Source organism: Chiloscyllium plagiosum, unplaced genomic scaffold, assembly GCF_037043375.1.
Source record: "Chiloscyllium plagiosum isolate Xiang-an unplaced genomic scaffold, Cpla_swu_hap1 HiC_scaffold_11, whole genome shotgun sequence".
NCBI classification, from domain to species: Eukaryota; Metazoa; Chordata; class Chondrichthyes; order Orectolobiformes; family Hemiscylliidae; genus Chiloscyllium; species Chiloscyllium plagiosum.
The window spans coordinates 68,578,600-68,603,373 of record NW_028270149.1 but is presented as its reverse complement, the minus strand read 5'-3'; positions in this window follow the sequence as shown (position 1 = coordinate 68,603,373).

Here is a 24,774-nt window from a genome sequence, read left to right as displayed (position 1 = left end):
TGCGCTTTTCCAGCAACATATTTTTAAGCTCTGGTCATTCTAAAAGATGAGAGACTTAACAAACAATTCAGGTCTTTTTCAACATATAATTTCAGTTACATGTAAACGTTTGCTATAAATCCTGTGACTTACAATCTTATTCTCCACAACCAAATGATGAAGGAGCCGTGCTGAAAAAGATAGTGCTTCCAAACAAACCTTTTTGACTATAACCCGGTGTTGTGTGATTCTTTAACATTGTTTACCTCAGTCCAACGGCAGCGTCTCCAAATCAAAAATAGGTTGAATGGGATGGAACGTCTTACACTGGAGCATAGGTGGTTGCGAGGTGACCTTATGGAGGTTTATAAAATCATGAGGGGCATAGATAAGGTGAATAGCAAAGTCTTTTTGCTAAGGTGGAGGAGTTCAAAACTAGAGGGCATATTTTTAACTTAAGAGGAGAAAGATTTAAGAAGGACATGAGAGGCAACCTTTTTGAGAGTGCAGTTCATGTGTGGAATGAACTGCCAGAGGAAGTGATGAATGCAGCTACAGTTACATTGTTTAAAAGAGATTTAGATAAATTCATGAATAGGAGAAAGTGAGGACTGCAGATCAGAGTCGAAAAGTCTGGTGCTGGAAAAGCACAAGCGGTCAGGCAGTATCCGAGGAGCAGGTGAGTCAACATTTCGAGCATTCGCTCTTTCTGATGAAGAGCTTATGCTCAAAACGTCAACTCGCCTGATCCTCAGATGCTGCCTATCAGCTGTACTTTTCCAGCACCAGACTTTTCGACTAAGAACGTGAATAGTAAAGGTTTGGAGGAATGGAACACGGTCAGGTGGGACTAGTTTAGTTTGGGAACACAGTCAGCATGGATTAGTTGGACCCATAGGTCTGTTTCCATGCTGTATGACTCTATGACTCTGTTTCAATAGTTATTAAAAGTGTCTGTCTGCCATCTCAAATCCTCACCTCCGCTTTCCCACCTTTCCCTTATAACTTTTAAATCCTTAATATAGCAATGACAGAAACATGGCTTACAGATCTCTGTGTGTTACATCTCCCTGGTGCAGCCACTGCTGGGCAACTCATTCATAGTGATACTTTTGTGCTGAGGGAGCTGTAGGGTGACTAGGGAGTAGAAACCCTCTGTGCCTGTGTCCTGTGCAGTTCATGATCTAAGCCCTATGATTGGTGGTTGCTGGAGTCCCTCTCTCATAGGTCAAGTTAATTTACCCCCCTGTTCACTTTGAGTATACTCACAATCATTTTCTTCCCATCACACATTTCAATTTACACAAGGACGCATGGTGATGGTGAGCACTCCTCTGCCAGTCACGTGCAGCCTCAGCCTGGTGAGTAATTCACTTCTAGATCCACCTAGAGGGTGAACAGCTGGCCTCCTTCTAGAACACACAGCCATCAAAATGATGACAGAAATCATTCATTTGAACATCACCATGTTCCAACTGTTACAAACTCTAGATCCAGTGCTGCAGCCGGAAGATAACAGGAAGAATATCTGCCTAATGTAATGACTTTGCACAGTGAGTCAATGAGCATGGAATAAGTTATTCATGCAGAGAATTATGAAGGATAGCATATTAAAATGTAAGAATTTGAATACATATTTGAAATAATGCAAAATTAATTCATGAAAATACTAGCTGGTCAAACAACGTCTGTGAAGAAAAATTGTGTTTATAAACACTTCAATCATTCATCAGAATTTGAAGATGTTAAACTTCAGTGAGTTTTCAACAGCTGTGAGCAAATGAGATCCCAGGGAAAAGTCAGTGTATGGGAAAGAGCAACATTTTTTTTTCATTCATTCACAAGATGTGAACACTGCTGGCTCGGTCAGCATTTATTACTATTCCCGAATTGTCCAGAGGACAGATAAGAGTCAACTACATTGCTGTGGGTCTGGAGCCAATGTAGGCCAGACCAGGTAAGGATGGTAATTCCTTTCTCTAAAAGACATGAGTGAATCATTTTGATTTTTCTCCAAAAAGTCAACAAATTTCATGGTCATCCTTGGACTCTTAATCCCAGATTTTTTAAAATTGAATTCAAATTCCACCATCTGCTATGGACAATTCCCTTACGGACCATCTTTGGTAGGATGAAGGGAATGAATAATTAAATGATAAAAAGAATGATGGTGTCAGTGAAAGTGATGTGATTAAAAAATGCAGTATGGAATAAAGATGGGTCCAGAGGAAGTATAAATATTTACAGAGGTCTTGGTAGTAATGATAAGTGGGAAATGATTAAAAATTTAAAATAGAGAATATGCTCCCACGCTGCCACATAGGTACCCATTGAGAGATTGTATATTTAATTAACATATTTATATCTGAGCTCAATAAAATTCCGAGCCTGATTCAAATTTAACATTGCCATTCCCAGAGCAAAACGGAGGCATGAATTGCTGCTAAGTGCTTTCTTTGTGAACTGTCTGGAGCAGAAATCCTCCTCCTTATTTACTCAAGGAAATCTCATTACCTTCACTTTGTGGATTATGTGCTCTTTCTCTTTTCCATGTTGTGATGACGAACTCAGTCCTGAGTTCTCATTCCCTTTTCCTACAATCAGTGTCTTCAGCCTCTCTACTCCTCCAAGTCTCACTCTCTGTCTCCTCAGCTATTCTTCCATCCAAACATTGATCCCTTGCTTCCAGAAAGCGATCAGATTTAAGAAATATACAGATGAGCCTTAGAGGTAAACGTGATCCAACAGTGACCTCCGTGGTCATGAGAGACAGTGAGGTTTAGAACTGGAGTAACTCAGCACAGAGGTGTATACAGAAAGATCTTTTTTCAGCATAAAATAAACACATATAGCATAAATAAATATCGTTTCAAGAAACTGTCTGAGGCCATACTGAGGAACATATTAAAATACTCTCTCCATCCATGATTCTTGACTTCTAACAAACCATAATCATTCGGTCATCCTGCATTCAGCTTTCATGCATGTCCCAATCCTTACATGTGCTCACAGAGCCCCTTTCTCTTGCCCCTTCTTGAAGCGATTCCAGCTGTCATCGTGGACCAGTGGGAGTTGATCAGCTTGTCAATTTGGATGGATACTTATCAGGAAGCTGAAAACACAAATTGATTTTTGATCAGTACGTTCTTCAGGACATCCATAATCTCAGATCTGGGGGTCTATTTTTCTTCTGCTAGTACCCATAAACCTCTCTATCTTCTCATGAACATTGCTCAGTGTTGGGTGGAATGAAGGTGGTGGGGATTGGAATGGAAGGATGCACTGGGATGTCATGGAGGAAAGAATTTCTTCAGATCGCTCCAAGGTGTTTGATTCCAGAAGGAGCCTTTTTTTTGATGAAAAGCGAAGAGACAGCTGGAGAAACTAGGAAACTTGACCTTGGCCTGGGTTTGATAAAACACTAATAGGATTACAGGAAAAAAGGAAAAATGATTGAATTCTCAGCGCTGACATCCTTCACCACGATAAGTGTGAAAATTCACTGCACATATTTAAAATTTGATATTACTGCCAGAACCAAGCAGTTTTTGCTAAAGGCAATGTAAGCCGACTGATATAACATTGGTTATGTAGATGTAGAGCTGTGATTTTTAACCCCCCCCCCGCTAAAATCAACTTTTGATTAAATGAATGTGTGAAAAAAAATGTATTACAGAGCTGTTTCTTTACACTTGAAGTGCAAATGGTGATGTAGTCTGACAGAATGAGCACTCAACTCCTACGTTTCTGTGGAGAGAAGAATTGCTGATATCTTCCCTGTTTGCCACACAATGTACTGTGAATTGTGAACTAATCCTGGATTTCCTCTGTTAATTACTGTTAATCATGATCTCTTTTCACAACAAACAGATGTTTTTCTTTGTCACTTGGCATTGTTTTTACGTTAATATTTTACTTTATTCTGTGTGCTGTGTATGATGAGTTTGTTTAATAAAGATTCGAAAGAGAAACTTAAAAGACATGCTTCTTTAAAGAATATAAGGTTAACAATACAAGCTATTATAAAACATACAGACACAGAATATTCCACAAAGTTTTTATTCTTCCCTTCTAGAGCTTGAAATATATATACATGATGCTCTTACTCTAAATAACCTTGAATTGTTTCCTTTGATGCAAATCCCTTTTCTGACTTTTATTTAAGCTGCAGAATCTATCAGGGAATAATTTATAGAGATGATGCTACTTAATCAAGCAGACATCCTGATTTATGAATAAGTAAGCTGCAAACTACCTCAATTATTGCAGATTTAAGAGGTGTCCATCTGTAGATGAGGATGCCTTGGCTCCCTTTTCTGAGTAACGTATACGTTTATATGCAGACAATAGCTAAAATACTTTGCGCTGGCACAGGGGAGGTGTTGCCCTATTGAGATAATCACTAGAATATTAATCCAGGAAACTCAGCTGATGTTCTGGGGACCTGGGTTCAAATCCTACCACAAAACCTCTGAGCCAAGAGGCCTAGATTTAAGAAACACCTGCTCCAGAGGTATGAGATGATATCTCTGAACAGATTGATTAAGAACTATCTACATTGTTTATAAATGCTGATACTCTATGCAGTCATAGTAGTAAATGGAAAAGGGTATTATATTTCCATAAGTGAACCAATCTGTTGGATTCTAATAGTCTAGATGAGGATTGAATTCTCTTAATATGAAAAATTGACTTAATTTCATCCTTTTTATTGATTCATGCAACATTAAGAATGTTGGAAAAGTCATGAATTGTTTATTACAACTGTTTCTGTCATTGAATGAGTACTGCATGGTGTTTATTGCTGCTGAAGTGATGTTTCAGTGAGATCTCAGTTATTTGATGGACAGTTAGCTGCATGGAGCAATTGCAGCATAATTGGGTAACTCTAGTTTACAGACATCAGTGCAAACACAAGCCTCAATCTGTGGATGATCTGGCCAACGTGTGAGAATTAAGAGCCTAGCTAAGCAATTCACAGGACAGTAAAATCAGGACATTTATGTCTCCTGATTCCCCATAAGTTCGAAATAATCGCCTCTTCAACTCAAAGCGCTGGGATTTTTATTAAGTTTATTTCTTGCTGCTGTTCATGTGGCTGATAGACTGATACATTGTTACTCGGCACATACCTGCAGTGCGACAGTGAATGTGGCACCCTGGGATATAAATTCATTTTACAATTAGTTCCTAGCTCTTCAAACTTAATAACAGTGTGTCATCCCTCCCCCTTTTTAAAGAAAAGCTTCTAAATCAATATAACGGTTCCAATCATTAACTTTTATTTTCTGAACCAAATAAGATTAACAATTGACTTTTATAAACAAACAGAACCCCTCAAGAGAGTTTTGTAGCTTGGTTTCTTTTCTTAAAATATTATTCATGGCATTACTTAAATAGTAGAATGTTGTTCCTCCATCTTTTAGATTTGGCATTGATTGTTCTCAGTGGAGAGTAGAAAGCTGTGCAGGAAATGTTGATCATGATGTTGAGAATCTTGCCTGATGTTGCAATGTTGCATCAATTGCTGGTGACATTGCTGATGTCGCACTACGTGTTAGTGAGGCTGTGGAAGTTGCCTTGCTAGTTAATGATGTTTCTGGTGTTTTTGATGATCTTTTATGCTTTTCCAGCTCAGGTGTAGGTTGAAGATGGATTCTGTTCCTTCTCATTTGCTGGCCAGCTTCAATCTCAGTGATGCATGGTTGTGAAGACACTAACAATGCTGGGTTTCAGGATTTTTGTGATTAGATCCTGCATGTGTTATGGGTAGGATAAAGAGGTAAATGGAACTCTTTTTATTCTCTCAATCCCACATTCCAGCATTCCTTAACCCTGCTGCACTTGAGGTGTATTTCCAGATACCTTCTAAGTTGAGTTGCTGTCACAGGATTTACAGAAATGATTGTTCTGCTGATCAGACTGCTTTTTAACAATCTTCCTCCTCTAGATACTTTCACTTGTTTGCAGGAGACACAGGATGATTGGTTCACAATTTTAAAAAGTCCCTGACTTATTAGTTAAAAGGTAAAAACATGGACTGCAGATGCTGGAAACCAGAGTCTAGATTAGAGTGGTGCTGAAAAGCACAGCATTTCAGGCAGCATCCAAGGAGCAGGAAAATCGACGTTTCGGGCAAAAGCCCTTCATCAGGAATAGAGCCCTCTATTTTCCTGTTCCTTGGATGCTGCCTAACCTGCTGTGCTTTTCCAGCACCACGATAATCTAGACACCTATTAGTTAAAAGCCATAGCTTATAGCAATTGATGAGAAAATTAAATTGGCTTTCTTCCGGCTTCAGGTACTTTTTGCTGCAGAACAGAAATACAGCCCCTTCCCTTCTAGAGGTCTGACTGCCTCTAACAAAATATTCATATTCTCAAGCTGTTCAGCTGCCTAGGAGCCATTCAAAGAATTGCTGGCAGCCAGGAAACCTTTGTCATTGAGAACTGCTCACCAGTCCACAGCCCCATCAGTTACTTGCTGTCTGCTAAAGCTCCATTCACACACAACACTGGCTCTAGCTCATCCCTAATCAGGTTTCCACTACGGTTTGAACAACTAACTGTGTAAACACCACTTATAATGAGTGTCCGGTTGTTTGTTTTAAAAAAGGCACCAATCCCTCAACAATTTGTGGGCGGCACGGTGGCGCAGTGGTTAGCACTGCTGCCTCACAGCGCCAGAGACCCGGGTTCAATTCCCGCCTCAGGCGACTGACTGTGTGGAGTTTGCACGTTCTCCCCGTGTCTGTGTGGGTTTCCTCCGGGTGCTCCGGTTTCCTCCCACATCACAAAGATGTGCAGGGTCAGGTGAATTGGCCATACTAAATTGCCCGTAGTGTTAGGTAAAGGGTAAATGTAGGGGTATGGGTGGGTTTCGCTTCGGCGGGTCGGTGTGGACTTGTTGGGCCGAAGGGCCTGTTTCTACACTGTAATCTAATCTAATCTAATCTAATTCATTGTCTTTTAAAACAGTCCTTTCTGCATTCAGTTCATAATCAAAAAACACAGACAGATAAAAAGGACAAGGTCTTTGGTCTGAGAGGACTTCATATTGAGGAGTACCATGAGGACCAGCCACAATGATGATGAAATTTTGATCTGGGTGGAGAAGAGCTTAAGATCTTAAAAAAGTGTGAAATAACATCTGACCTTCCTTAAAATCTCCATAACACTGTCTATCAAATCAATTAACCTATTACTAGTTGCCGACATGCAATAAACCCGACAAGTTGTTAACCTAAAGCAACTGACTTTGTCTGACTAGAAAGTGATTCTCCTCCCACACTTGAGGACCAAAGCAGACCATGAGGTTTCCTCCACCTAATGATGATGTTCGAGTCAACCTTCATTGTTGTAACAATTCATACCGTGTCGTGAGCTGGCAAGTCCACACAAAAATTCTCCTGCATGTGAATATTGCAGATTGAATGTTTAGATTAGATTACATTACATTACAGCGTGGAAACAGGCCCTTCGGCCCAACACGTCCACACCGACCCGCCGAAGCGCAACCCACCCATACCCTTACATTTACCCCTTAACTAACACTACGGGCAATTTAGCATGGCCAATTCACCTGACCTGCACATCTTTGGGAGAAAACCGGAGCACCCGGAGGAAACCCACGCAGACACGGGGAGAACGTGCAAACTCCACACAGTCAGTCGCCTGAGGCGGGAATTGAACCCGGGTCTCAGGCACTGTGAGGCAGCAGTGCTAACCACTGTGCCCTTGAAGACTTATCTATAGATGAATGCTTTATGGCCTTGGTGACTTTAGTTTGCAATGACTTAAGGACAAGCTCAACAGGAATGCAATGCTCTACAAGTGATTTAATAATATCGTAGCACACTGTGGATTCTTGGATCAGAGGATTGTTAAAATTCTCTGCCCAGCAAGAGATAATTTCATGCCTGTTCATTAGGAGCTGATTGCCATCTGCTGAGGGATGAATGTTGTACCATTGGTGTTGGGGCCATAGATAGATTAATACGCATAGCATAAAATGACAGTGTTATATACACAGTTCCGAATCATGAGTTCCTATTTGCATCTCCTTGTTAATATGAATCATTGATTGCATAGTCAAGGCATCAATATGTGTTCCAGGGATGGTGCTAGATACTTTCCTGATCCCACAAGGACTTCAAAGATGCACCATGTAAATTCGTAGTTAATCCATATATTACATCTAACTACATTGCTAGTAATACACAGAATCACTAAAAATCTGCCAGAATGTGGAGCTGTTGGAAGATAAAACAAAATGTTAAATAAATTTCAAGGGTAAAGAATTTAAGTAGTTCATTTAATACCTGTCCAGTGCACGTCACACATTTTAGTCCTTTCTTAACACTTGAGACCTCTTCACTTCCATCACTGACAATGTACCCACTATTCCAGATGTCTTGTCAAAAAATGCCGAAGGGATTACAACACAGTACAACTCTAGTTTTGAAAGGCAGTATCCCTCACTGCAATGACAAACTGATGATTCAATTCTGTTTCTCAATCCTCTTAACATGATGAAAATTAGTGTCTGAATTTAGAAACAACTCATGCTCGGGCCTTAGTCTCACTGGGGACTGAGGCCAAGACTTTGTGCACTCGACTCACTTGTGACCTCACAGTAACAATCCACAGAGGACACCTTCATCTCTGTTCCTCTGAACTGATTTCTGACTTGGGTCTCTCGAGGTAAGGGAATAAATTAGTTTAGCATTTTAGCCAGCTGCATCAATTAAGTTCCCTAGTGAACTTGTTTTTATCTTATTTTGTTCTCTACCAATGCCACACAACATGGATTCTTCCAGTCAAAACACATCATATTAAAATACTATTAAATAGATTACTCTCAGAATCATTCACTTGTGTCATTCATGGGAAACACATAAATGAAACAAGAAATTGGATCATTATTGCACTTTATCTTAAGGAGTAATGCTGGAGAGATTTTGTATAATGTTATGTAATCTTCAGCAACACAAATCCTTACACTAGAACATTTCAAATGCAATCAGAATAAAAGGGTGCACTGCTGACACATTATAATACAAACTTTTTTTAAACCCTCATATATCCTGTGTCTCCAATAATTTCTAGTTTTACTCCCAAATGTAAGCTTGGCAGTTACAAAAACACTCATTTTTGAATTGAGGGTAATGTGATCAGGCTCATCTGGGACACCTGAATTAAATTCACATCAAATTCCTACTAAGGTGATAGGGAAATGGTTTCAAATAGGATAAATGATATGGCCTATCTCCTAATTATACCAGATGATCAAGATCTAAAGGCTCATATCATGAAATGTTTGAAATTGGACTGTTGGAGAGCCAGATGTTCCACCACAAAATAAACCTTTTTGGGGGTTTAGATGTGATTGAAAGGTGTTAAATCATGGTGCTCCAATGTCATGGCTAATAGAAAGGATTGAATTTAAACTGCATTCTAAGGGCATAGATATTCTGGTCATGATAAATTATGGATACAATGACTTCTTATAGTTCATTGAGATCATGTCACCACACGCCAGTTAAACTGCCCTTGAACCTGGCACCAATTTCCATTTGTAATGCTTTGAGTAGCCATTAAGTTGTTGGATTTTTTTATCTGAAGTCAAGGTTAATAGGGAATTATGTGTTGTGGTCCAAGCTAAAACCTTTTATTGAGACGAAAGGGACAAAGGTTATACAATGCTCAGACTTCCTCAGACAAGTTCTGGGGTTTGATGCGATTCAAGGTTTTAATGGAGGCTAAAAAGCAGTCAAATTATTCACTATTGTTTTTACTGCCCTTACAGAGGCTTGGTAATGTCACACAAAAAGAGCTTCCGCTCAATTGGATTTATATCAATGGTGTTAGCCCAAAGGAGCTGCAGAAGAGAGTTATTTCAACTCATTGCCTGTGTTCACAGATGAAGAGTGGCTTAATTTGAGACACTCTGATTCCAAGCATCAATACTTAACTAGTAAGAGCCTTTTGCTGATACTATTGAAGTACTATTGTATGACATGCACTTCTCCTTATTTTGCTTGTCTTCAAATCAACCCAAGGACCAGAATGCATGAGACTAAATACAGGCATAAATCTGCATTCTCCTTAGCATGTTGGTCATGTTGGATTGCTAACAGTACTCCACTGACACAAAGTTAGAACATAGGGTCTGTAAGAAACAAATAAATCCGATGAGTCAAAAATTAGTTCATTTGAACTTAATGGTCATGTCCCAGAAAAGGACTTGAACCTGGTCTGCTGGATTAAAGGCAGGGATGTTATTCATTAAACCACAAGACTTCCTCACAAACAACTGTCCATCTTTAATTTACATTGAAACATGTCCAAATTAAGCACTTGAGAACCAACTTTTAATACACAATCAGTAATTGGGGATAATATCCATCTGCTGATAGAAGTAGCTTATCTTAATTTAATGCAACATAGATTTGCAATGCATAAATCCATTTCCCATCATCAGGAAAAGAACATTTTAATTTTTCAATTAAACGTTAAACATTGAGGTCTTTGGTCCCTTCTGAAATCTCATTGACACGCTGTGCCTCAAAACTTTCATCCACAATCATAAGAGAGCAAGGATTAGGGGACGGCCAGGAAGGTAAATTAGTCGTTTAATAACTTACCTCGTGACTAGATGGAGTGCATGCTGAACAAGAGCAGACACAGGACTGCTGAATAAGTGAGGTAATATATTTGGGTGGTTGCTTTATCCGAAATACTACTAGTGTCTCCCATCCATCCTCCTCCTCTAACCAATAAAAAAGGCTCTGTGCGTCAATTCGGTATGGTTACTGTTTTTTTTCAATGGTCTCTTTGGGAATTCAGAACAGTGGAAACGGATGTTAGGGCAGTTGCATGCTCCTCCTGTAGGATGTGGGAGGTAAGGGTCACCACTAGTGTTCCCATTGACGTCATCTGCGGGAAGTGCGCCCAACTCCAGCTCGTCGGAAACTGCGTTAGGGAACTGGAGCTGGAACTGGATAAACTTTGGATCATTCGGGAGGCAGAAGGGCTAATAGGGAGGAGTTACAGGGAGGTAGTCACACATCAGGTACAGGAAAATGATAGATGGGTTACAGTCAGGGGACAGAAAGGCAACTGGCAGACAGTGCACGGATCCCCTGTAGCCGTTCCCCTCAATAATGAGTACACCATTTTGGATATTGTTGGGTGTGGAGGGGGGGAACCTAACAGGGGAAAGCTGTAGTGGCCAGGTCTCTGGCACTAAGCCTGGCTCTGTGGCTCAGAAGGGAAGGGGGGAGAATAGAAAAGTGCTAGTGGTAGGGGGCTCTAGTGGTAGAGACAAACAGGACTCCCGGGAGGTAAGTTGCCTCCCAGGTGCCAGGGTCTGGGATGTCTCTGATTGAGTCTACAAGATTCTGAAGGGGGACAGTGAGCATCCAGCAATCGCGATGCATGTTGGCACCAATGACATCGCCAGAAAAATGGATGAGGATCTAAAGAGTGATTTTTGGGAGTCAGGTTGGAAGATAAAGAGCAGGACAAGCATAGTAGTAATCTCAGCCATGTACTAGTGAGGCAAGGAACAGGGAGTGGCTGGTGCAGGAAGGAGGGCTTCAGATACGGAAATCATTGGGATACTTTCTGGGGAAGGTGGGACCTATACATGAAGGATGGGTTGCTCTTAAACGGGAGGGCACCAATGTCCTGGGCGGGAGATTTGCTGGACCATTTCAGGAGTGTTTATATTAGTTTGGCAGGGGAATGGGAACCAGATCTACAGATCCCAGGAGAAGGTAGTTGTTGAACAGGCAGAAATAGAATGCAGAGAGTCTGTCAGGAAGGATATACAGTTGATAGGGCAAAGGGATGGGATAAAGTGTGTCTATTTCAATACAAGGTGTGTCAGAAATAAGAGAAATGATCTTAGAGCATGGATCAGTACTTGGAGCTACAATGTTGGGGCCATCATGGAGACATGGATTTCACAGGGGCAGGAATGGTTGCTGGTTGTTCCAGAGTTTAGATCTTTTAAAAAGAACTGGGATGGGTGTGAAAGAGGAGGGGAGTAGCATTGTTAATTAGAGAGTGCATCACAGCAGCAGAAAAGTGGGTTGTTGAGGAGGGTTTGTTTACTGAGTCAGCATGGGTAGAAATCAATAACAGGAAAGGAGCAGTCACTTTATTGGGTGCTTTATATAGAAACCCTACTAGCAGCAGAGAGATGGAAGAACAGATTGGACAATGGATCTTGGAAAGATGTAAATGTAACAGAGTTGATGTATGAGTGACTTCAACTTCCCCGATATTGATGTTAACCTCTTTAGTGCAGATGGTCTGAATGGAGTCAATTTTGTCAAGTGTGTCCAGGAAGGATTCCTGACTCAATATGTAGATAGGCTAACTAGTGGGAAGGCCATATTGGATTTGGTGCAACTTGTCAATGTATCAAAGACTGAAGCCATTATGAGGAGCAGATTTTGCTGTCAAATTAGCAAAGAGTTCAATGGCACACATTAATATCTATGTGCAAATACCGCAGCAACTTTGGCAAGGGACAACTGTGCAGCTAAACTCAAAACTCATAAAGTTCCAGTCCGATTTGCATTATTGCACTATGAGATTCACAATAACAATGCTGCTTCAGTTGCTTAAAAATTGAAACACTTTGAAAGACATGCAATTCCTCTATTTGGGAAGTAAGTACAAACTGAACTTCCCACAGGAAATTAAGTTTTGTCCATTTCAAATCTAAACCCCTTTTATGGCATGATAACAATTATTTACTGCCGATGAATCTCCCTGGTACAGTGGGTTAACTATTTTAAACATGGAGTCTCATTCCTTCAGCTTTAAAATGTGGAGATTTTCAAAATGTTAGGTGGAATCTTCGAGGTCTGAGTAACATGGGCTCTGGCGTGATAAATAGAAGACTAAGGTGAGGAGTCCAGTGATGCTCACCTTGATATCAGGAGCAATTTGCTGCATTGTTTATGCATTTACTGAGTGGCAAGGTAAGTTTCTTTCAAGCCAATTAAGGGGAAATATAAGTTGTTAAACAATTGGTAAGCGTACATCTCACGTCTTTTGATTAACAAACATGCCAAGCAAGTTAGACATCAAGAATTCTCAACATGTAAGTTACAGTGGGTACCTGGTGACTTCAAGTTACCATTGTTGCAAAAGATCTTCATGCTGGACGCTGAGAGTCAACATAGGATTATAGAAACCTTACAGTGTGGAAAGAAGCCAGTCAGCCTATAAAACCTGCACCAAAACTCCAAAGAGTATCCTACCCATAACCAACCCCCTACCCTTTCGCCATAACTGTAAACCTTGTCTAAACCACCTAGCCTGCACATCTCTGGATACTATGGACAATTTAGCATAGTCAATCCACTAAATTGTACATCTTGGGTGCTCTCCCTGGACACAAGCGACAAGCATCACACATCTATGGATTCTGGCATCAGACACATAGCAAGCTCTAAGAGCTCTGATGGCAGATCGCCAATTAATTTATGGTGTACTTCTGCACTTCAATGCCACACTTCAGGCAGCACCTGCAAATATCATTGTAACGCTGCTGGAAGGACTGTGCATTCAGGGACAGCCATTCAGTTGAAAGAGTGGGTCAGGCTACCTCTCAGGGCTGTTCAGTCGTTTACAGAACATAGAACATAGAACAATACAGCGCAGAACAGGCCCTACAGCCCTTGATGTTGCGCCGATCTGTGAACTATTGTCAACTCGTCCCCCTACACTATTCCATCATCATATGCTTATCCAAGGATTGTTTAAATCTCCCTAATGTGGCTGAGTTGACTACATTAGCAGATCGGGCACTCCACGCCCTTACCACTCTCTGAGTAATGAACCTGCCTCTGACATCTGTCTTCAATCTATCACGCCTCAATTTATAGTTATGCCCCCTCGAACAAGCTAACATCATCATCCTAGGAAAAAGACTTTCACTGTCTACCCTACCTAATCCTCTGATCATCTTGTATGTCTCTATCAAATCTCCTCTTAGCTGTCTTCTTTCCAATGAGAACAGACCGAAGTCTCTCAGCCTTTCCTCATAAGACCTTCCCTCCAGACTAGGCAACATCCTCATAAATCTCCCCTGCACCTTTTCCAATGCTTACACATCCTTCCCAAAATATGGCGACCAGAACTGTACACAATATTCCAAGTATGGCCACACTAGCGTTTTGTATAGTTGCAGCATAATATTGTGGCTCCGGAACTCAATCCCTCTACCAATGAAACCTAACAGACCGTATGCCTTCTTAACAGTACTATCAACCTGGGTGGCAACTTTCAAAGATCTATGTACATGGACTCCAAGATCCCTCTGCACATCCACACTACCAAAAATCTTTCCATAAACCCAGTACTTTGCCTTCCTGTTATTCTTCCCAAAGTGCATCACCTCACATTTAGTTACATTGAACTCCATTTGCCACCTCTCAGCCCAATTCTGCAGTTTATCCAAGTCCCCCTGCAACCGATAACATGCTTCCAAACCGTCCGCTACTCCACCAACTTTAGTGTCATCTGCAAATTTCTAATCCATCCAACTATGCCTGCATCAAAATCATTTAGAATCAGAGTCATAGAGATGTACAACACGGAAACAGACCCTTCAGTCCAACCCGTCCATGCCGACCAGATATCCCAACCTAATCTAGTCCCACCTGCCAGTACCCTTGCTATTCATATACCTATTCAAATGCCTCTTAAATGTTGCAATTGTCCTAGCATCCACCACGTCCTCTGGAAGTTCATTCCAGACACGTACCACCCTCTGTGTGAAAATGTTGCCCCTTAGGTCTCTTTTATATCTTTCCCCCTCACCCTAAACCTATGCTCTCTAGTTCTGGACTCCCCGAGCCCAGGGAAAAGACATTGCCTATTTAGTCTATCCATGCCCCACATAATTTTGTAAACCTCTATAAGGTCACTCCCCAGCCTCCGACGTTCCAGGGAAAACAGCTCCAGCCTGTTCAGCCTCTCCCTATAGTTCAGATCCTCCAACCCTGCCAACTTCCTTGTAAATCTTTTCTGAACCCTTTCAAGTTTCACAACATCTTTCCGATAGGAAGGAGACCAGAATTGCACGCAATATTCCAACAGTAGCCTAACCAATGTCCTGCACAGCCATAACATGACCTCCCAACTCCTATACTCAATACACTGACCAATAAAGGAAAGCATACAAAACGCCTTCTTCACTATCCTTTCTACTTGCGACTCCACTTTCAAGGAGCTGCGAACCTTATCATTAAGTGTATAAGTCCTGCTAAGATTTGCTTTCCCAAAATGCATCTTGCATTTATCTGAATTAAACTTCATCTGCCACTTCTCAGTCCATTGGCCCATCTGGTCAAGATCCTGTTGTAATCTGAGGTAACCTTCTTCACTGTCCACTACACCTCCAATTTTGGTGTCATCTACAAACTTACTAACTATACCTCTTATGCTCGCATCCAAATCATTTATATAAATGACAAAAAGTAGTGGATCCAGCACTGATCCATGTGGCACTCCACTGGTCACAGGCCTCCAGTCTGAGAAAACAACCCTCCATCACCATCCTCTGTCTTCTATCTTTGAGCCAGTTCTGTATCCAAATGATTAGTTCTCCTTGTATTCTGTGAGATCTAACCTTGCTAATCAGTCTCCCATGGGGAACCTTGTCGAACGCCTTACTGAAGTCCACATAGATCACATCTACCACTCTGCCCTCATCAATCCTCTTTGTTACTCCCTCAAAAAACTCAATCAAGTTTGTGAGACATGATTTCCCACGCACAAAGCCATGTAGACTATCCCTAATCAGTCTTTGCCTTTCCAAATACATGTGCTTCCTGTCCCTCAGGATTACCTCCAACAACTTGACGTCAGGCTCACTGGCTTATAGTTCCCTGGCTTGTCCTTACCACCTTTCTTAAACAGTAGCACCACGTTAGCCAACCTCCTGTCTTCTGGCACCTCACCTGTGACTATCGATGATACAAATATCTCAGCAAGAGGCCCAGCAATCACTTCTGTAGCTTTCCAGAGTTCTAGGGTACACCTGATCAATTCCTGGGGATTTATTCACTTTTATGCATTTCAAAACATCCAGCACTTCCTCCTCTGTAATCTGGACATTTTGCAAGATGTCACCATCTATCTCCCTACAGTCTATATCTTCCATATCTTTTTCCACAGTAAATATTGATGCAAGATGCTCATTTAGTATCTCCCACATTTTCTGCGGCTCCACACAAAGGGTGCCTTGCTAATCTTTGAGGGGCCCTATTCTCTTCCTAGTTACCCTTTTGTCCTTAATGTATTTGTAAAAACTCTTTGGATTCTCCTTAATTCTATATGCCAACGTTATCTCATGTCCCCTTTTTGCCCTCCTGATTTCCCTCTTAAGTATACTCCTATTTCCTTTATATTCTTCTAAGGATTCACTCGATCTATCCTGCCTATACCTTACATATGCTTCCTTCTTTTCTTAACCAAACCCTCAATTTATTTAGTCATCCAACATTCCCTATACCTACCAGTCTTTCCTTTCACCCTAACAGGAATATACTTTCTCTGGATTCTTGTTATCTCATTTCTGAATGTTTCCCATTTTCCAGCCATCCCTTTACCTGCGAACACCTGCGCCCAATCAGCTTTTGAAAGTTCTTGCCTAATACAGTCAAAACTGGCCTTCCTCCAATTTCGAACTTCAACTTTTAGATTAGATTACATTACATTACAGTGTGGAAACAGACCCTTCGGCCCAACAAGTCAAAACCGACCCGCCGAAGCGCAACCCACCCATACCCCTACATTTACCCCTTACTTAACACTACGGGCAATTTAGCATGGCCAATTCACCTGACCTGCACATCTTTGGACTGTGGGAGGAAACCAGAGCACCCGGAGGAAACCCACGCAGACACGGGGAGAACGTGCAAACTCCACACAGTCAGTTCCCAAAGGCGGGAAATGAACCCGGGTCTCCGGCGCTGTGAGGCAGCAGTGCTAACCACTGTGCCACCGTGCCGATCTGGTCTATCTTTCTCTATCACTATTTTAAATCTAATAGAATTATGGTCGCTGGCCCCAAAGTGCTCCCCCACTGACACCTCAGTCACCTGCCCTGCCTTATTTCCCAAGAGTATATCAAGTTTTGCACCTTTTCTAGTAGGCACATCCACACACTGAATCAGAAAATTGTCTTGTACATACTTAACAAATTCCTCTCCATCTAAACCCTTAACACTATGGCAGTCCCAGTCTATGTTTGGAAAGTTAAAATCCCCTACCATAACCACCCTATTATTCTTACAGGTAGCTGAGATCTCCTTACAAGTTTGTTTCTCAATTTCCCTCTGATTATTAAGGGGTCTATAATACAATCCCAAAAGGTGATCATCCCTTTCTTATTTCTCAGTTCCACCCAAATAACTTCCCTGGATGTATTTCCAGGAATATCCTTCCTCAGCACAGCTGTAATACTATCCCTTATCAAAAATGCCATGCCCCCTCCTCTCTTGCCTCCTTATTTATAAAAATGACAAACAGCAGTGGTCCCACAATAGATCCTTGTGGCACACCAATGGTAACCAGACTCCAGGCTGAATATTTTCCATCAACCACCACTTGCTGCCTTCTTTGAGAAAGCCAGTTTCTAATCCAAACTGCTAAATCATCCTTAGTTCCATGCCTCCGCATTTTCTCCAACAGCCTACCATGTGTAACCTTATCAAAGGCTTTACTGAAGTCCATGTATACCACGTCAACTGCCCTACTTTCATTTACATGCTTGGTCACCTTCTCAAAAACTTCAATCAAGTTTGTGAGACATGACCTGCCTTTGATGAAACCATGTTGACTATCTGAAATCAAATTGTTGCTTGCTAGATGATTATAAATCTTATCTCTTATATCCTTTCCACAACCTTTTCTGCAACCGAAGTAAGACTCACTCATCTATAAATACCTGGATCATCTCTACTGCCCTTCTTGAACAAAGGCACAATATTTGCAATCCTCCAGTCCTCTGGTACTAAACCTGTAGACAATGACGACTCAAATATCAAAGCCAAAGGCTCTGCTATCTCCTCCCTAGCTTCCCAGAGAATCCTTGGATAAATCCCATCTGGCCCAGGGGACTTGTCTATGTTCACTCCTTCTAGAATTGATAACACCTTTACCTTACTAACCTCGATCCTTTCCAGTTTAATATCTCGTTTCTCATTCTTCTCCTCTACAATATTGTCCTTTTCCTGAGTGAAAACCAATGAGAAATGTTCGTTTAGCAACTCTCCAATCTCCACAGGGTCCACACTCAACTTCCCACTTCTGTCTTTCAGTGGCCTTATTCCTATTCTTGTAATCCTTTTATTCCTCACATACCTATGGAAAGCTTTAGGGTTCTCCTTTATTCTATTTGCTAAAGACTCTCTTTGCTCTTCTTAACTCTCTCTTTAAATCCTTCCTAGCTGATCTGTAACTCTCCGTCGCCTCAACTTGCCTTATCAACACATATGTCTCCTTCTTCTGCTTATCAAGAGATGCAATTTCTGTAGTAAACCACAGTTCCCTTACCTTATCACTTCCTCTCTGTCTGACAGGGACATACCTATCAAGGACACGCAATATCTGTTCCTTAAACCAGCTCTACATTTCCATTGGCTGCATACCCCGCATTTTGCTACCCCATTCTATGCATCCTAATTCTTGCCTAATCACATTATAATTTCCCTTGCCCCATCGATAACTCTTGACCTGTGGCATGTATCTATCCCTTCCCAGCGCTCAACTAAATGTAACAGAATTATGGTCACTCTCTCCAAAGTGCTCACCTACAACTAAATCAAACACCTGGACTGGTTCATTAGCAAGCACCAGATCCAGTGTGGCCTCCCCACTTGTCGGCCCTTCAACATACTGTGTCAGGAAACCCTCCTGTACACATTGGACAAAAACTGATCCATCTGACTAGAGTTATAGCATTTCCAGTCAATGGTGGGCAAGTTAAAGCCCCCCATAATGACCACCCTGTTCCTTTCACTCCTACCCAGAATAATTTTGCCAATCCTCTCTTCCATCTCCCTGGAACTCTGCGGAGGCCTATAAAAAATTCCAAGCAGTGTGACCACTCCTCTCCTGTTTCTAACCTCAGCCCACACCACCACAGTAGACAAGTCCTCATCAAAAGTTCTTTTGGCCACCGTTATACTATCCTCGACTAACAAGGCCACACCTCCCCCTCTTTTACCGCCTTGCCTCTTCTTAATGAAAAGATCTAAACTCTGGAACCTGCAACATCCATTCCTCACCCTGCTCTATCCATGTCTCTGAAATGGCCAAAACATTGAAGTCCCAGGTACCTATCCATGCTGCAAGCTCACATACCTTATTTCGGATACTTCTGGCCTTGAAGTAGACACACTTCCAACCAACATGCTGTCTGCCAGCACATTCCTGTGACCCTGAAATCCTGTTCCCGTCCTCCCTACTCTCATCCTCCTGTGCAGTGCAACTACACCTCAGGTTCCCATCCCCCTGCTGAGCTAGTTTAAACCCACCCGAATAGCACCAGCAAATTTCCCACCCAGGATATTAATACCCCTTTGGTTCAAGTGAAGAGCATCCTGTTTGTACAGGTCCCACCTTCCTCCAGAATAAGCCCCAATTATCCAAGTTCCTGAAACCCTCCCTCCTGCACCATCCTTGCAGCCACATATTCAGCTGATATCTCTCCCTATTCCTTGCCTCGCTATCACGTGGCATGGGTAACAAACCAGAGATAACAACTCTGTTTGTTCTAGCTCTCAGATTCCACCCGAGCTCCATGAAATCCTGCCTTACATCCCTATCCCTCTTTCTACCTACGTCGTTGGTACCTACATCGACCACGACTTGAGGCTAGTCACTCTCTCCCTTCAGGATCCCAAAGATACGATACGAGACATCACGGACCCTGGCACCTGGGAGGCAACACACCAACCGTGAGTCTTGTTCGTTCCCAACAAACTTTCTATCTGACCCTCTAACTATTGAGTCCACAATGACTAACACTCTCCTCCTTTTCCTCCTTCCCTTCTGTGCAACAGGGACAGGCTCTGGGCCAGAGACCTGGGCCCCACTGCTTACCCATATAAGTGAGTTATTATAGCATTCACTTATGTTGAAGCTATCTGGCTGCTCACAACATCCTTGTCTTACATTCCCATACCTTGCCTTTTTGTGTTGAGGCCTCTCAGCCAAAAACACAGATTTCTTATGTATTTCAGTATTGTTTAATGCAGACACAAAGCTAGGAAGCTTATCATCGCTGTCAGCAAGCTTCAGTCAAGTGAAGGAGCTAGCCTCTTGTGCAGGGAGAGCCAGTACAGTGAGTCAAAGGCCGCATCCAATAGCAGCCTAAGGATTGGACATGGCCCCACTTGGGGCAAAGTCAAGATCTTCTTCTCAACCGGGGTGAAGAGCCAAATGCTGAGCAGCTCATCACCTGACTTGACTCTTTCTGCCCTGTTGAAGCATGTTTTCCTCCTAGGATGAGAGAAAAGCAGGTATAGCACTGTTCAGGATGAGCAGGCAGCACAAAAGACATTTAGGGTTAGAGCTTTTGGAAGTTGTGGTTGGTGGTTGGTGGGAATGATAGAGCATGAAACTTCGTGGAAAGTAAGAACAGGTACTGTAGCAGTGATTGAGTGAGGTATTGGAGAGGAGTTGGTACTCATGCTGCCAGAGTGGAAAACGTTATTAATCTTCATCCTACATTGCGGCATTCCTCCAGAAAGCAGAAACTCCAGTGCCCTGAATGTCCACGTCAGGCCAGACTACCATGGCTCTTGTGGCTGTCACTGCCTATCCCGGAGGAAGAGGATGTCTTAGCTGTGCAACACCCATCCAGCAGGGCCTCTCGGTCCCTGGCCAAATAAAGGCACGTCAATTTCCCCTTGTCTTGCTAACTCAGCAGGAAATATCAGTAAATGTGCACCAGACTGACTTTGCTTGTCCAGATGCACAACAGGCTTTTAAAGGTGATCCCAGTACCCAGGATGCCTGTCCATTCCAGGACATTCAATAAGGGGCATTTTGTTCTGGGAACATTGGGTGGCAGGATGGGAGTAGAATTGGATAAGAGCGACACCATGGCACAGGGTAAGTAGTTGATAAGGGAGTCTTGATAAAGACAAGTTGGGAAAAGCCATTCAGCCTCATGGCAAAATATCCTCTAAAAACCTTGACACAACCCAAACGTAGCCAAAATAAAAAGAAAGCTTTGGTCTGTTATATTTAAATCTTTCACTATTCCTTTCCATTTCTTTTTCCTCTAAATGTAGCTATTTTGACACTGAATTCACTCACACTAATTTCCAATTACTTTTCATTCCTTGCTATTAAATTTGCAGTCTTTTGATCTGATTGTTAAAGACATACATGTGTAAAAGGCCAGTTCACTCAGATGTTCACCTAAGTGCCTGGTTTCCCTTGACCATGAGGTTATCAATTTACAATGAGCTCACAGAGAAGAATTATGAAGTCCAGTAATTTACTATCAATTATGAAGCTTAATTCATGGCAGGTGTTGTTCAATTGCATGTCATAGCAAATTACAGCCCATTGTCTTCGGTCCTCACTCCAAACTGAATTCCTTATCCTGCCAACTTCAGCCCCTGATCTGGCCAATGTATGGGACAGAACCAGACTGTTAGCAACAGTAGTGTTCTATTTGATCCCTAAGTTGCCATTCTGATACCAAGTCCAGCCCATCATCAAGACAACATACATCCATTTCTGTAACAGTGCCTAATTCAGCCCATCTGATGCTAAAATTCTCACTTCTGCCTTTTGTCATCCCTAAGCTCGACAATGCCAACTCTTTTCTGACTAGCCTCACACCTTCCACCTTACAAAACCTCAAGTTCATCCCTCTACTACTTGTACTTGTGTCCTTGTCTTGAATCCTGTTCCCCAGCACCAAATGCTCTGACCTACATTATTGCTTGGTCCAGCATCACTTCAATTTTAATATGATTATTCTTGTGTTCAAACAGTGTCATGGCCTCACCTTTCCATGTCTCTGCAATCTCATTCGATTCTGTAATTGACTGAGATCCTTAACACTTGCAATTTTGGTTTTAGAATATCCCAGATTGTTATTGTCCCTTTATTTATGATAATACCTTCAATTGTTTAAACCTTAAGTTCTGAAATTCTCTCCCAAAACCATTCATATGTTCTCTCTGCCATTTTAAGATGTTCCTTAAAATGAATGCCTTTGGCCAAACTTTTGGTAATTTGTCCCAATATCTCTTTGCATGATGCAGTGTCAGATCTTGTTTGATAACGCTCCTCTGAAATGATTTTGTTAAAGGTGCTATATAACCACATTTTGTTGCCTGGCAACAATTTATACGAAGTGAACTGCAGCTTATATGCATTTAACTGTTACAATGCAATTGGAGAATCAACTCATTTTACTTGGACAAAGATTTATGAAAAGTGTACTCAATATTTATTAAATGAGAAAGCCAAAAAAAGAAAATATATTTCAAATATATCTGAGCAGTCTAAAGGGTTTCTTCCCAGTGATCATTGAGGCTGTGTTCTTTCATTAATGGAAAATTTCTTGTCTACATTTTGTGCAGATTTGTCAATGCTAAAGAACTAACAGAAAAGCATGCTCCGCAACAAACATAATTTGTTGAGAAAGTAATATTTACATTTGGAACAGTAACATTTAAAACCTTGTCCTTCTAACACAGCTATTTAAGAGATTTCCATTATTCCGAATAGTAATTTAATGCCACTTGGGCCATTTCGGTGGGAAAGTGTTGAACAATTTAGTTATGCAATTCTAAAATAGTTAATGAATAATAAAGAATTAAATTGGCCTGTTTTGATGAACAACCGATTAGCATTTTGAAAAGTGAAAGGCCATTAATCTGCTATTTATGTGTGTGGACTACAAATTTCCACATTTGGATGAAAATGATCTATTACCACGTCACCATCAGGTTCCAAGGATAAAATAAATTAATAACACTAAAAAATTAAGTGTTTTGGGACCAATCAATTCAATTAGCATTTACTGCATGGTTTTACATTAAAACATAACTTTTTTAAAAATGAGAGTCCAAGTACCTATTTAAGCAAATTCATCCCACTTCAAATTAGATTGATATTAATAAGTTAATTTGTATATAACAATCCATCAGCAAATCAAATCCATATTAAGCTTACCTTTTCACTTCACATCAAGATAGGATTGACTGAAATGGGTTTAAGTGTCAAGCAAACCACAAAAGCTCATTGCAAATAATAGAGAACTGTAAAGAGAAAATTGCATCCAATATAGAACTAATAGTTATTCAAAGCTGCACAGTCCCATTTTGAGTGCTAAATATCTTTATAAGATTTCACCATTAAAGAGAAATAACTCTTTAACATTTGTGTTTTAAAATTAAAACGCTTAAACTGCAGCTTCAACGTTTAATTCCTCCTAGAAAATACTTGTGATCTAAAAGGAAAGTAAAGTTTGTTGTAACTAAAAACATGAAAAAACTTTCATTCCAAATTTAACTTAAATCATCATAAACCATATAGTTACTCCTTCTTCTTAATGCATAATTTCAATATTTGTGTAGTGTAAACATCTAGAAACATGACTTTTACTCCCAGTGTTGCTGATAATATTTATTTGCAAGCTTTCATAACCTAAAAGCACAAACCTATTTCAAAAACATCCAATTTATTAACATGGAATTAAAAAGAACAGATGTTAATTATTATTACAATGCAACTCCCTCACAATGTGTCATGAAGAAAAGCTATAGTAATCAGAATCAGTTAATCAAGGGGGAATGCATGAGTGATCAGGCCTATTTGCATTGAATAGCAGAAAGATCTGCAACTGGACCAAATAGTGAGTGCAATTACCATAAATGTAGACTCATTATTGCATTTGCAAAGATTCTGTATTAACCAAAATAAATATACTAGAAGTTAGTGGGCGGCACGGTGGGTGGGCGGCACGGTGGCACAGTGGTTAGCACTGCTGCCTCACAGCGCCTGAGACCCGGGTTCAATTCCCGCCTCAGGCGACTGACTGTGTGGAGTTTGCACGTTCTCCCCGTGTCTGCATGGGTTTCCTCCGGGTGCTCCGGTTTCCTCCCACAGTCACAAAGATGTGCAGGTCAGGTGAATTGGCCATGCTAAAATTGCCCGTAGTGTTAGGTAAGGGGTAAGTGTAGGGGTATGGGTGGGTTGCGCTTTGACGGGTCGGTGTGGACTTGTTGGGCCGAAGGGCCTGTTTCCACACTGTAATGTAATCTAATCTAATCTAAAAAGAAAGCTTATGTACTATAAAAAGTGAAGCTGTTAAAGCTTTGTTCTTCCCATCTTGTTGTGGGAATTGAAATTGTTAAACATGTTACCATCATCAGTTAACAAATCTATGTGGCTACATTAACCCTTTTAAAGACAGAGTTTGTTTCCCAGCAAGATTCTCTCTCTCTCTCTCTCAGCTCCATCTCCACGTACAGTATACTCCTCTACCTCCCTTCCTCATCTTCATCATATATAACAATCTTTTCCTAGCTGCTATCAGTTCTGCAGAAAGGTCACTGGACCCAAAACCTTAACTGTGCTTTCTCTCCACAGATGCTGCCAGACTTGCTGAGTTTTTCCAGCAATTTCTGATTTTATTTCTGATTTCCAGAATCTGCAGCTCTTTATGTTTTTTTTCTGGTGTGTTTCAGGTTTGGGTCTGGGTAGGTGAGAGTGCATGCTCACCACACCCTAT